This window comes from Octopus bimaculoides, chromosome 9, assembly GCF_046866305.1.
Source record: "Octopus bimaculoides isolate indiv1 chromosome 9, ASM4686630v1, whole genome shotgun sequence".
Taxonomy (NCBI): Eukaryota; Metazoa; Mollusca; class Cephalopoda; order Octopoda; family Octopodidae; genus Octopus; species Octopus bimaculoides.
Window position 1 is genome coordinate 37,814,499 of NC_142936.1, and position 10,715 is coordinate 37,825,213.

The window sequence follows — 10,715 nt, forward strand, 5'->3', positions numbered from 1 at the left end:
ATTGAGAGGAAAGGAGACCAGATTCTGAAAACCAAAATTCTGTAAAATTTATGATATTTCAATATTCAAAGAATTTTAAAGGTTCTTCTTCTTCTTCTTCTTCTTCTTCTTCTTCTTCTTCTTCTTCTTCTTCTTCTTCTTCTTCTTCTTCTTCTTCTTCTTCTTCTTCTTCTTCTTCTTCTTCTTCTTCTTCTTCTTCTTCATGCTGTTGTAATTGTTGTTGTTGCTATTATTAATTATGGAGCGTAAATGGTAAAATGAAAAAAAATAATGAATAAGACAAAACAAAATACGTTTCCTATATTATCGAGGTGGTTAATACCAATCTTGAAGCAAACATTTCGCAGTTTCCCGAAGCAAGAGACTTAAACTTCATTTGCCATTTGGTGAAAAACAAAAAAATGGTTGGTTTCCTGTCTAGCTAAGTTATCATTAACGTCTGATTTACAGCCGGATATTCATAATTATAGAGTTGGATTCAACAAGAAAATATAATTGTCTTATGGCTTCTAGAGTTTTTTTTTGTATTTGGTTTTTCTTATAACATTTATCACTGGCATTGTTGTTGCGTTTGTGGTTGCTGTATTTGTTGGTGTTGTTGCTGCTGTTGCGGGTGCTGTTGTAACTATTGTTATTGTTGCTGCTTTTGTTTATAATGCTGTTGTTTATTTTTTAATGTTGATTTTGTTGTATTTGCTATTGTTCTTCTTGTTATGGTTGTTATTGTTTTTGGTATTGTTGTTAATGCTATCGTTATATTCGTTACTGTTGTTGTTGCGTTGTATGGCTTCAGTTGTCCCAATAACGATTTATAATGGCTCAAGAGCTTTCCAAATGTCATCTCTTTCTCTGTAAATAACAGAAAGTTTATTGCTTGATGCTTTGTTACCCATCAGGATATAACCACCAATGACATCTGTGTAACCATCTGATTATAACCACCAATAACTTCTTTGTAATCACCATTGTATAATCATCAGTGACTTCAGTATAACCACTATTATGTAATGAAATAAATACGTCCTCAATCCTGCGGTGACAGAGCGAAGTTGTGGTTTCTAACTGTGAATTTTCTAAGTCTGTCTTACTGATTTATTTCTAGTAACTTATCCATATTATTTGCTAAAAATATTTGACTACTGAGGTTCTGGAGCAATAACAGTAATATACCCTCTCCGGAAGAAACAAGGTAGCAGCTGCAAATCTGAATTTTGAAACCAGAGAGTTGTGATGTCAGTAATTCATTTATTTGATATTCCAACAGAATGACGTTGTAAACTTTAGAGCTATCAACCACGAGGCTGTTTAATGATAGTAAGACAATTAGTAAAATGAAGGCATTAGAAGCTTTAGAACAATAGTAATAATTGCTGATAGTTGCTGATTGTATTACGACATGTATTTGTTAATTAGGTATTACGTAGGTGCTGGGGTAGTTAGTTATTTAATTAAGTAGTGTAGGAAATTGCACTTCTTACGATTTGTTTGAGAGTATCATCACCAATAAAGGTGAAGAAGTAGTTACACAGGCTGATCCTAATATAATGGATTAAGTCATGGACATAATTCAGAATGTCTTAGAAACATAGGATCAGTTAAGATAAGAAGCAGTTTTGGCTTATGAAAACGATGTATGGATGCAAAAATGTCATATTTTCAGTGACGTAAGTACAAGAGGTAAGTACATATGTACAAGATGTAAATACAAGATGTAAGTACATATGATGTAAGTACATATGTACAGGGTGGATCAGAGAGGACGGATCTTTTGAAATGGATATTACTCAGCCCCACTGGGAGGGACATATGTCAGATAGGTACCATTCGGTCCTTGGTGTCTTAAAATTTTTCCTTTAGGTGTGAAGCCATGGCGCTGTGGACGATAGAGCATCGCGTGTTTTCCTATGACAGTCATATGAAGAATAGTGAGTCTGTCACAGCAGTTTAGCGTGAGTTTCGGCGCCACTTCAACATTCACTGAAATCAAGCTGTTCTCACCCGTAACACTATCTTACGTTAGGTGAATGCACTAATGAACAGGAGACCAGTTGTGATACACTAATGAACAGGAGACCAGTTGGGGCGCCACGAATGGTACAGACCCCGGAAAATGTGAAACGCATCAGACAAGCTTTGATACAGAGTCCGAATCGCTCTAATCGGAGGGATCCCACTGAACTTGGCATCGGTAACCGATCGGTAAGGTGTATTTTGCATGAAGACCTGCATTCCCACCCGTACAAATTGGTCGTTGGGCAACAGTTGAAAATATGGGACTATGCACAGAGCAATGCTGGAGAGAGTGGAGGCCAACTTCCAAGAACGCCTTCAGAAATGCATCAACGAAAATGAACACCACATGATAGATGTTATTTTCCACCCTTGATTTTGACAAATTCTAATTCAATACGAACACATTGATGTCAATAAAATTTGTTTGCAGCTAAAATTAATGATTTTGTGAAGTTTTCAAAATCATCCGTCCTCTCTGCTCCACCCTGTATTTCTTAGCTAAGAACAAAGACTTTTATTTTGAATGTAATTTATAAATTGAAATGACTTTGTTAGAGAAAGAAGGGATGCGCTACTGACCCTTTTATGGGTTACTGAAGCTGAAAAAAGTAAAATAATCCTCGGCCCAGAGATCAATTTCAGAGACTTGCAACAGATTCAACTTTACTAAAGGCACCCATTGACCTAGGACTGCCTGGTGGTATTAAACAGACAACAGATGAAATCTATCACTAGAACCGGGACAATCCCAGCAACGGTTTCCGTGTACTAAATTTCATCATAAAACTTTGCTCGATACCAAATCTATGATAGAAAATACATGTCCGAGCTACTGCATAACAGAATCGAACTCAGAACTACATAGTTGGGAAGCGAACTTCTTGATTTCTTTGACTGTAAAATGTAGTTAAGCAGTCTTATGTGAAGAAAAGTATTATTATTATTATTATTATTATTATTATTATTATTATTATTATTATTATTATTATTATTATTATTATTATTATTATTATTATTATTATTATTCAGTAGTTTTATTTTTATAACGTGCTTTCACTTCACTACCGAGCGCAGCTCTGTGCGCCTTGGGTATGTGCTGTGGTTTGCTGTGGTGCTCTTATGTTTACTGTATTGAAAGTGTTTTGCGTAGGATGTGTGCAGTACCCAATAGTGCAATTTTCTGTATGTTATATATATTTGTAAGTCCTGCTATTTTTGTTATGTATTTGTCTGAATATTTTTTTATTATACCTAAGGCACCTACTATGATAGGAATTGTTTCTGTTTTTAGATTCCACATTCGAGTTATCTCTATTTCCAGGTCTTTGTATTTTGAAAGTTTTTCCATTTCTTTCAGAGAAACGTTGTCATCTGCTGGTATTGATACATCAATTAGAAAGCATTTTTTTTCTTCATGATCTTTGACAACTATATCTGGTCTATTTGCCTTAATTTCTCTATCTGTGTGTATTGGCATATCCCAGAGTATGGTTGCTTTCTCGTTTTCTGTGACCTTTTCTGGCGTGTGTTTATACCATCTATTTTCTGTTGTTATTCCATAATGTTGGCATAGCTTCCAGTGTATATAGGTCCCAGCTCTGTCGTGTCTGTGGATATATTCCTTCTTAGCCAGGACTGGGCAGCCAGAGATAATATGATTTATTGTTTCTTGTCGATCTCCATTATTATTATTATTATTATTATTATTAGTAGTAGTAGTAGTAGTAGTAGTAGTAGTAATAGAAATAGTAGTGGTAAGAAGAAGAAGAAGAAGAAGAAGAAGAAAAAGAAGAAGAGGAAGAAGAAGAAGAAGAAGAAGAAGAAGAAGAAGAAGAAGAAGAAGAAGAACAACAACAACAACAACAACAACAACAATAACAGCAACAACATCGAATCATCGAAGGGACATTTACGGGATCATTTAGCCCGCTGGAAATAGTTGTCAAATTTCCCTTAAGTTAACCCGTACTATCTTGAAAAAAGGAAGGGCATATCCATAAATATGACAGGTTGGTCTTGAGTGGAACACCTTTGATCATAGTTCTATTCGATCAGGACTAACCTGGGGCTAAACGACAACAACAGTTCATCATCATCATCATCATCATCATCATCATTATTATCATTATCATCATCATCATCCTCCTCATCATCACCATCAACAACAACAACAACAACAACAACAACAATAGCAGCAGCAGCAGCAAGACGACAATAGCAGTAACATCAATAACAAGAATATTAAATAAACATCATCATCATCATCAACAACAACAACAACAACAACAACAACAACAACAACAACAGTAACCATTTTTGATATTATTGGTGTCGAAGGAACTTTTATGGTTATCACTTGATCTGCTTGAAAGTGTAGCAAGAACTTCCTCATATCACACTCTACAGTATTTAAAAAATGAGGAAGGCTGTATGAGGTAATTTGATTTGAGAAGAACTGTCTGCAAAGATACTACTGACCATGGATCTCCTAAACAGGACTGATTTGGATATAAAGAACAGTGACAGCAACAATTACACAAACATTAATGATAATACCAACTACAGCTAATATTGTTTTCGTTATCCTTAGTGTTGTTGATATTGGTTTGAAATTTTGGCACAAGGCCACCAATTTCCGGGAAATACGTAATTCAATTACATCGACCCCATGCGGTCGCATCTGAATTCAAACTGCAATAAGAAAACAAGAAAAAAAAAATGAATTCAAACAGACATTCTGGTCACTGGAGAATTCGCCGCCTCATAACTAAGATTATGCGAAGGCACGTGACTTGGTGGTAAGCGTATTCGGCACATGATCGCAAGCAGAAGTTATAAAAAATTAACTGATGAAAAGTTAATTGCAATATATTGGTCCAATTAATTGATTGGAGTCATACTGTCAATTAAATAATTGATTGCTATCATATCAATTAATTGCAATTAATTGCAGTTAATTGCAACATTGTCAGCGAAAGTTTTTCAAATGGCTCATACTTCATTCAACGTTCAATTGGCAAATACAGCGTTCTATTATTATCTGAAGTATTGTGTTGACGCTTTGTTTTGCCTGCTGAGAATGATTCACACATTCTGTCGTGCTTAAGAATTTGACTATTGTGCATGTTGTGAAGTGTTGATGCTTGATTCAGACTGCTGAGAATGGTACACATTCTATCATGCTTTGGATTTGGTTATTGTGTATGTTGTCAAATAACCGCTGTCGAGTGTTGACGCTTGGTTAGGACTACCGAGAATGATTTACACATTCTGTCGTGTTTCGAAACTGGCTATTGTGTATTTTGTCAAATAATCGCTGTCAAGTGATTCTTAGTTCTGTCTGCCGAGAATGATTCGCACATTCTGTCTTCAAGTCATTAAATCATAACTTCGCCTGCAATGTGGTTGTATCTTGAATTCCGCTCCGACATAGTAACTGAATTAGACATTCATCAATAGAGTGGCGAAATATCTTCTATTTTAAACTGTGGCGAAATATCTTTTATTTTAAACTAACCCATGCCGCGTGCAAACGAGCAAATCGTCAGAAAATATTTCAACCAAGCAGACAGTGAACGTGTATGGAAATGCAAATGTGGAAAAATGTTGACCCCAAAAAAAGGAACTGGAGGGACAGATTTTATGAATCATATAATAAACCAGCATCCAGAATATTCTTCTACACAAGCAACCGGACAACCATCTTTATCGAGTTTTCTTTCACCAAGAAGTAGTTTGGTTAGTCTCTCGGCTTTAAATGTTTATGGTTGGATTGATTGGGTATAATAACAATAATAATGAAATTATTGTGTATAGTGCTCAGGTGCACTACAACTCATCAAAGGTGCATGTATAGTACATAGAATTATGTGCAAAAGTCAGGAAAGTGAACAGTGTAGGAGTCATGGTATACATGTGTGCATGTATATGAAGGGGGAGATATCAGGTGTAGTATTGGCGAATTTCAGGAAGCATGGAGGTTTAAAAGGTTCTAAAGGCTTTAAAGTTGTTAGTTGCTGGCATTTTCGACAATGGTAAGTGAAACATCATTCACTGCTTCTGATTATGTCGAATTTATAGAGTATGTGTTAAGTGTCTATAGCAAAAACTTAGAAAATGTAGCCATTAACGAAGATAATACTGAAGTGAACAAATCTATAGCGAATTTGGGTAGAATACCATTAATTGGATGTGCCTCTCATAAATTCAATCTAGCCGTTTCTGCTTATTTTAACAAGCAGGAAGTTCTACTTGATAAAACTAATATGTTGATGGGCAAGCTGAAATCATTAAAACTTGCGGGTACACTTCGGGTAAAAACGTCTTTGCAACCTATACAAAGAGATAAAACCCGTTGGTCCAGTACTTATGACATGATTGAGAGGTAACTCCAACTCAAGCCGTTTTTAGACTCTTTTCAAGGCGATCCAAAGCTGGTTGATTACTTGTTGACTCCACGCGATCATAATGATCTTCAGATTATAAAAGACAATTAAGGAAAGTTACGCTCAGTAACAGTCGCCTTGCAAAGAACAGAAATAGATTTGGCAGATGCTCGAATTCTTTTTTTGACGAAATTCTCGCATTTTATCCTTACGTGAAGTTAAAAAAATATTTACTTCCATCGGCAGCTATTGTGCACAGCTCAAATTTTGAAAGTGGAGTTGTGAAAATTTTATAACATGCAGAATCAGAGCTAACTGCAGATGAAGTGGCTGCTCTTCATCAGCTGAAAGTGATGAAAGACACGTCGCAACAGTCTGACTTACCTGTAGAAGATGATGATTTTCTACAATTTGTTTGAAAAAACACAACAAAGATAAAATTTCACCTCAGCAATATCTGAACTGTAGATTTCTTTTACCAATGTCCAACATTTTGGAACGTTTCTTCAGCTCAGCAGGTTACGCATTTAATGATTTTCGGCAATACTTAACATCAATAAATTTAGAAATGCAATTATTTCTAAAAGTCAATCGCGCTTTCTGGGATGCAGACCTAGTTTCAGAAATCTGCTATCGTTCATGACCTTTTGCTATATCAGAACGTTTTAATTGTGCTACTCGTTTGAGAAACTCTTTCAATTACAGACTTCAATTTATTTGTTTTTCAAAATTCTGTACAATGTAGAGTATACATGATGTTTGTTCCCTATTCTAAATCAATAAAATTGAACTTTGAACGTTTTCTGAAAATAAAGTTTTTTTAAATTATAAGACGTGTCTTTTATTTTCCTATCATTTTGGCTCTTATCTAAATCGAAGTTAACACTCCAAAATATATAGTGTTTTTACGTTCGGAAAAATAAGTGACAATTAATTGCAATTAATTGCAATAATTGATTGGCCTGTATCCCAATTAAAATTAATTGATTGCTAGGAAAATAATTGATTGGAAAAGTTCCAATCAATTATTTACAACCCCTTGATATCACAAGATCGTATGTTCAATTCCTGGCAATGCGTTGTATCCTTGAGCAAGACACTTTATTTTTCACGTTGCTCCAGCCCACTCAGCTGGCAAAAATGAGTAGTATCCGTATTTCAAAGAGCCGGCCTTGTCTCATTCTGTGTTATGCTGAATCTCCCTGAGAACTACGTTAAGGGCACACGTGTCTGTTAATTAGCGGTTCGGCAAAGCAGTCCGATAGAATAAATACTAGGCTTACAAAGAATAAGTCCTGGGGTCGATTTCTTCGACTGAAAACCCTTTAAGTCGGTACTCCAGTATGGCCGCAGTCTAATGACTGAAACAAGTAAAAGACTAAAAGAATAGGCTCTACCATTCTCTGACAAAATGACAAAACAGCAAAACAAATAAAATCCTTGTCGTTTTTGCTTAGTCCCACGTAAATGTCTGTTCTATCAGCGCCGTGATTAAAGGTTTTCAACCATGACTATCCTGCATTTGCAGAGGGGAAACCAGAGCTGTGTCATTTATTGCGTCTTTTCTGTACTCACCCTCTGAATCGGCGAGTACGCTTAGCGTGTACGATTTCGTTTCACTATTCTCCTGGAAGGTGCAAAAGCGAGCGGTCTCGTGGTTTTATGTTTACAGCTGAAAAAAAAAACAACAAAAAAAACAGTGTTTCTTCCAATTAATGAGCTGTAAACATAAAAACCATGTGGGGTCCCACTATGGCGTCTTCCAAGGGTATAAACAAAGAAATTGCGCTCGTTACGACGTACTCGTTAAAACGTACAATGCGATGTGGTTTGAGGGGGAGACGGCTACTGGTTCTAGCAAGTTGAGCGGTCACATAGAGGCACCTTCAATAACTTACTGCTGTTTAATCTCCAGATCAACTCTAATTGTGCAGACTTATCAATAGCATTCCAGCTATGACCATCCCTATGTACAGGAAACCCAGTTCCACATTACATAGTGTCTTTTTCTAAGACGAAGTGGTGTGATTTTGAGAGTGATTTGGCTGCTATTTCTAGGATTCACATAGAGTCTACCTGTTTGGCTCAATGTTGATGGCTGTTATAATGTATGAAGTGATGGCTCTTCCCGCCTTCTCCTCTCTCTACACTATGTAACAAAATGACAAACTTGAAATTTGACCTAGAGGTCAACTGCTAAAATTACAATATTCCCAGTGGATTCACATGGAGTTGTTTGGAGTAATGTAGCATGGATATTTTATGTTCTATGTCCCATACCTCCCCAATAAATGCTCCTTATTATTGCTGCTGCTGATGATGACGATGATGATGGCGATGACGACGACGATGACGACGACGAAGACGATGACGACGACGACGTCGACCGCGATGATGATGATGTCGTTGCAGTTGACGGCGACGACGATGACGTGATGATGACAACATCGACAACTACTGTGATGTTTTTGTTGTTGCTGACGACGACGACGACGACGACGACGACGACGACGACGACGACGACGACGACGACGACGACGACGACGACGACGACGACAATGATGATGATGGGGATGATGATTATGAAGATAATGGTGCTGACAAATTGTTATGACGCTAATGATGTTAGTGATCTTTTAAGGCGAATAACGTGTTTTGAAGGAAATATGGCTGCCTTGTTGGTTCATAGCGGGGTTGGCGACAGTGGTGATCATGAATAATGATGGTGGTAGCAGAATAATGATGGTGGTAGTGGTGATAGTGGTATTAGTACAGCCAGTGATAATGGTGGTTGTGGTGAAAGTAGTGGTGAAAGTTGGTGAGGGTGATGTTAGTGAAAATGGTGTTGAAGATGGTGGTGAAGGTAGTATTAGAGGTAGTAATGGTGGTGTTAATGGCGATGATGGGGGGAGGAGAGGGTGGAAATGAAGGAAATGGTAGTGGTGGTGGTGTTGGGTAATATTACCCACGTATTTCTCATTAGAAGCAACATCATTGATGATAATTTCACGTAACTATCGTTCCAGTTGTTGTTATTGTTGTTGTAGTTTAACCCTAGGTCATACCTGACTGAGAAGCTTTCCAACCGTGACCGTCCCATATGTTTAGAATTATGTAAGGCTAGGTTATCTAATGCGTCATATCCTTTTTTAAGACGACGGGGTTTCGTTTCAGATAAATTTGCCTGCTATTTCCAATAGGTCAAGCCATCTTGTAAAGTATGCCGTTGTTTAAGACGCAATGAGGACATGTGACATTGAAGAGTAAAAGACGTCATTAGTGGGGATCTCAACCAAGGACAAACCATATATTTTTGTGGTAAAGAGATTCACTTGGCAATAAGACTGTAAGTTCGATGACACTGCCTGGACTCTTGGGAAATTTTCTACATTAAAAGTTGATTAGTACATTATTATTAGCGTATTGTTGTTCAAATACGCTTGTAGCACGTTTAGACTCGTAAATAAGCCATTCACTGTGTTTCATCATGGAGAAAATTCCTCGCTGTAGACAAATGGTGTTAATACAGTTATATTAGTTCACAGCGCCACCTATCTAGACTGTGAGATGCAACCATTTCGCTAATCAGTCACCATGCAGTGACTGAAATAGCATAAGAGAAAAGATCTCTTTTATCAGTTCGCAGCGTCTCCCTGCCTAGTGTCTGTGACTGAAGAAAAGATAACTACTCTGAAATGCTTGCATCCCACTGTCTAGACAGGTGGAGCTGCAAACTAATATACGGGTATAAGCACCATTTGTCTATAGCGAGGAATTTTCTCCATGACAAAACAACAGTAAATGGTTTGTTTACGAGTCCAAACGTGCCACATGCATATTTGAGCTGGTAATAACATTACGTTTATACACTTCACTGCTCAGCACTCCCCTCCCTACTTACTATTAATGGCGAGCTGGCAGAATCGTTAGCGCGCCGGGTGAAATGTTTAGCGCTATTTCGTCCCCTCCCATCAAATTTTAGGCCGTGTGCCTTTAGTAGAAAGGATTATTAGGACATTTGTGTAATGTGGTGGACGGAAAACGTAAGAAAACCCGCCGTATATACATACATACATGCAGGCTGTGTGGTAATTAACTTGCTTACCAACCACATGGTTCCGAGTTCAGTCCCACTGTGTGGCAACTTGGGCATGTGTCGTCTACTATAGCCTCGGGCCGACCAAAGCCTTGTGAGTGGATTTGGTAGACGGAAACTGAAAGAAGCCTGCCGTATATATGTATATGTATATATTTATGTGTGTGTGTGTTTGTGTGTCTGTGTTTGTCCCAGTTTATCTCTTTCAATTACAATCCTGT

General features: G+C 37.3%; 1 pseudogene; it reads left to right on the top strand.

Moving 5' to 3' along the window:
• The first annotated feature begins 2,091 nt into the window (after positions 1 to 2,091).
• Positions 2,092 to 7,041, top strand: LOC149134061 (uncharacterized; annotated as a pseudogene).
• Positions 7,042 to 10,715: the final 3,674 nt, after the last annotated feature.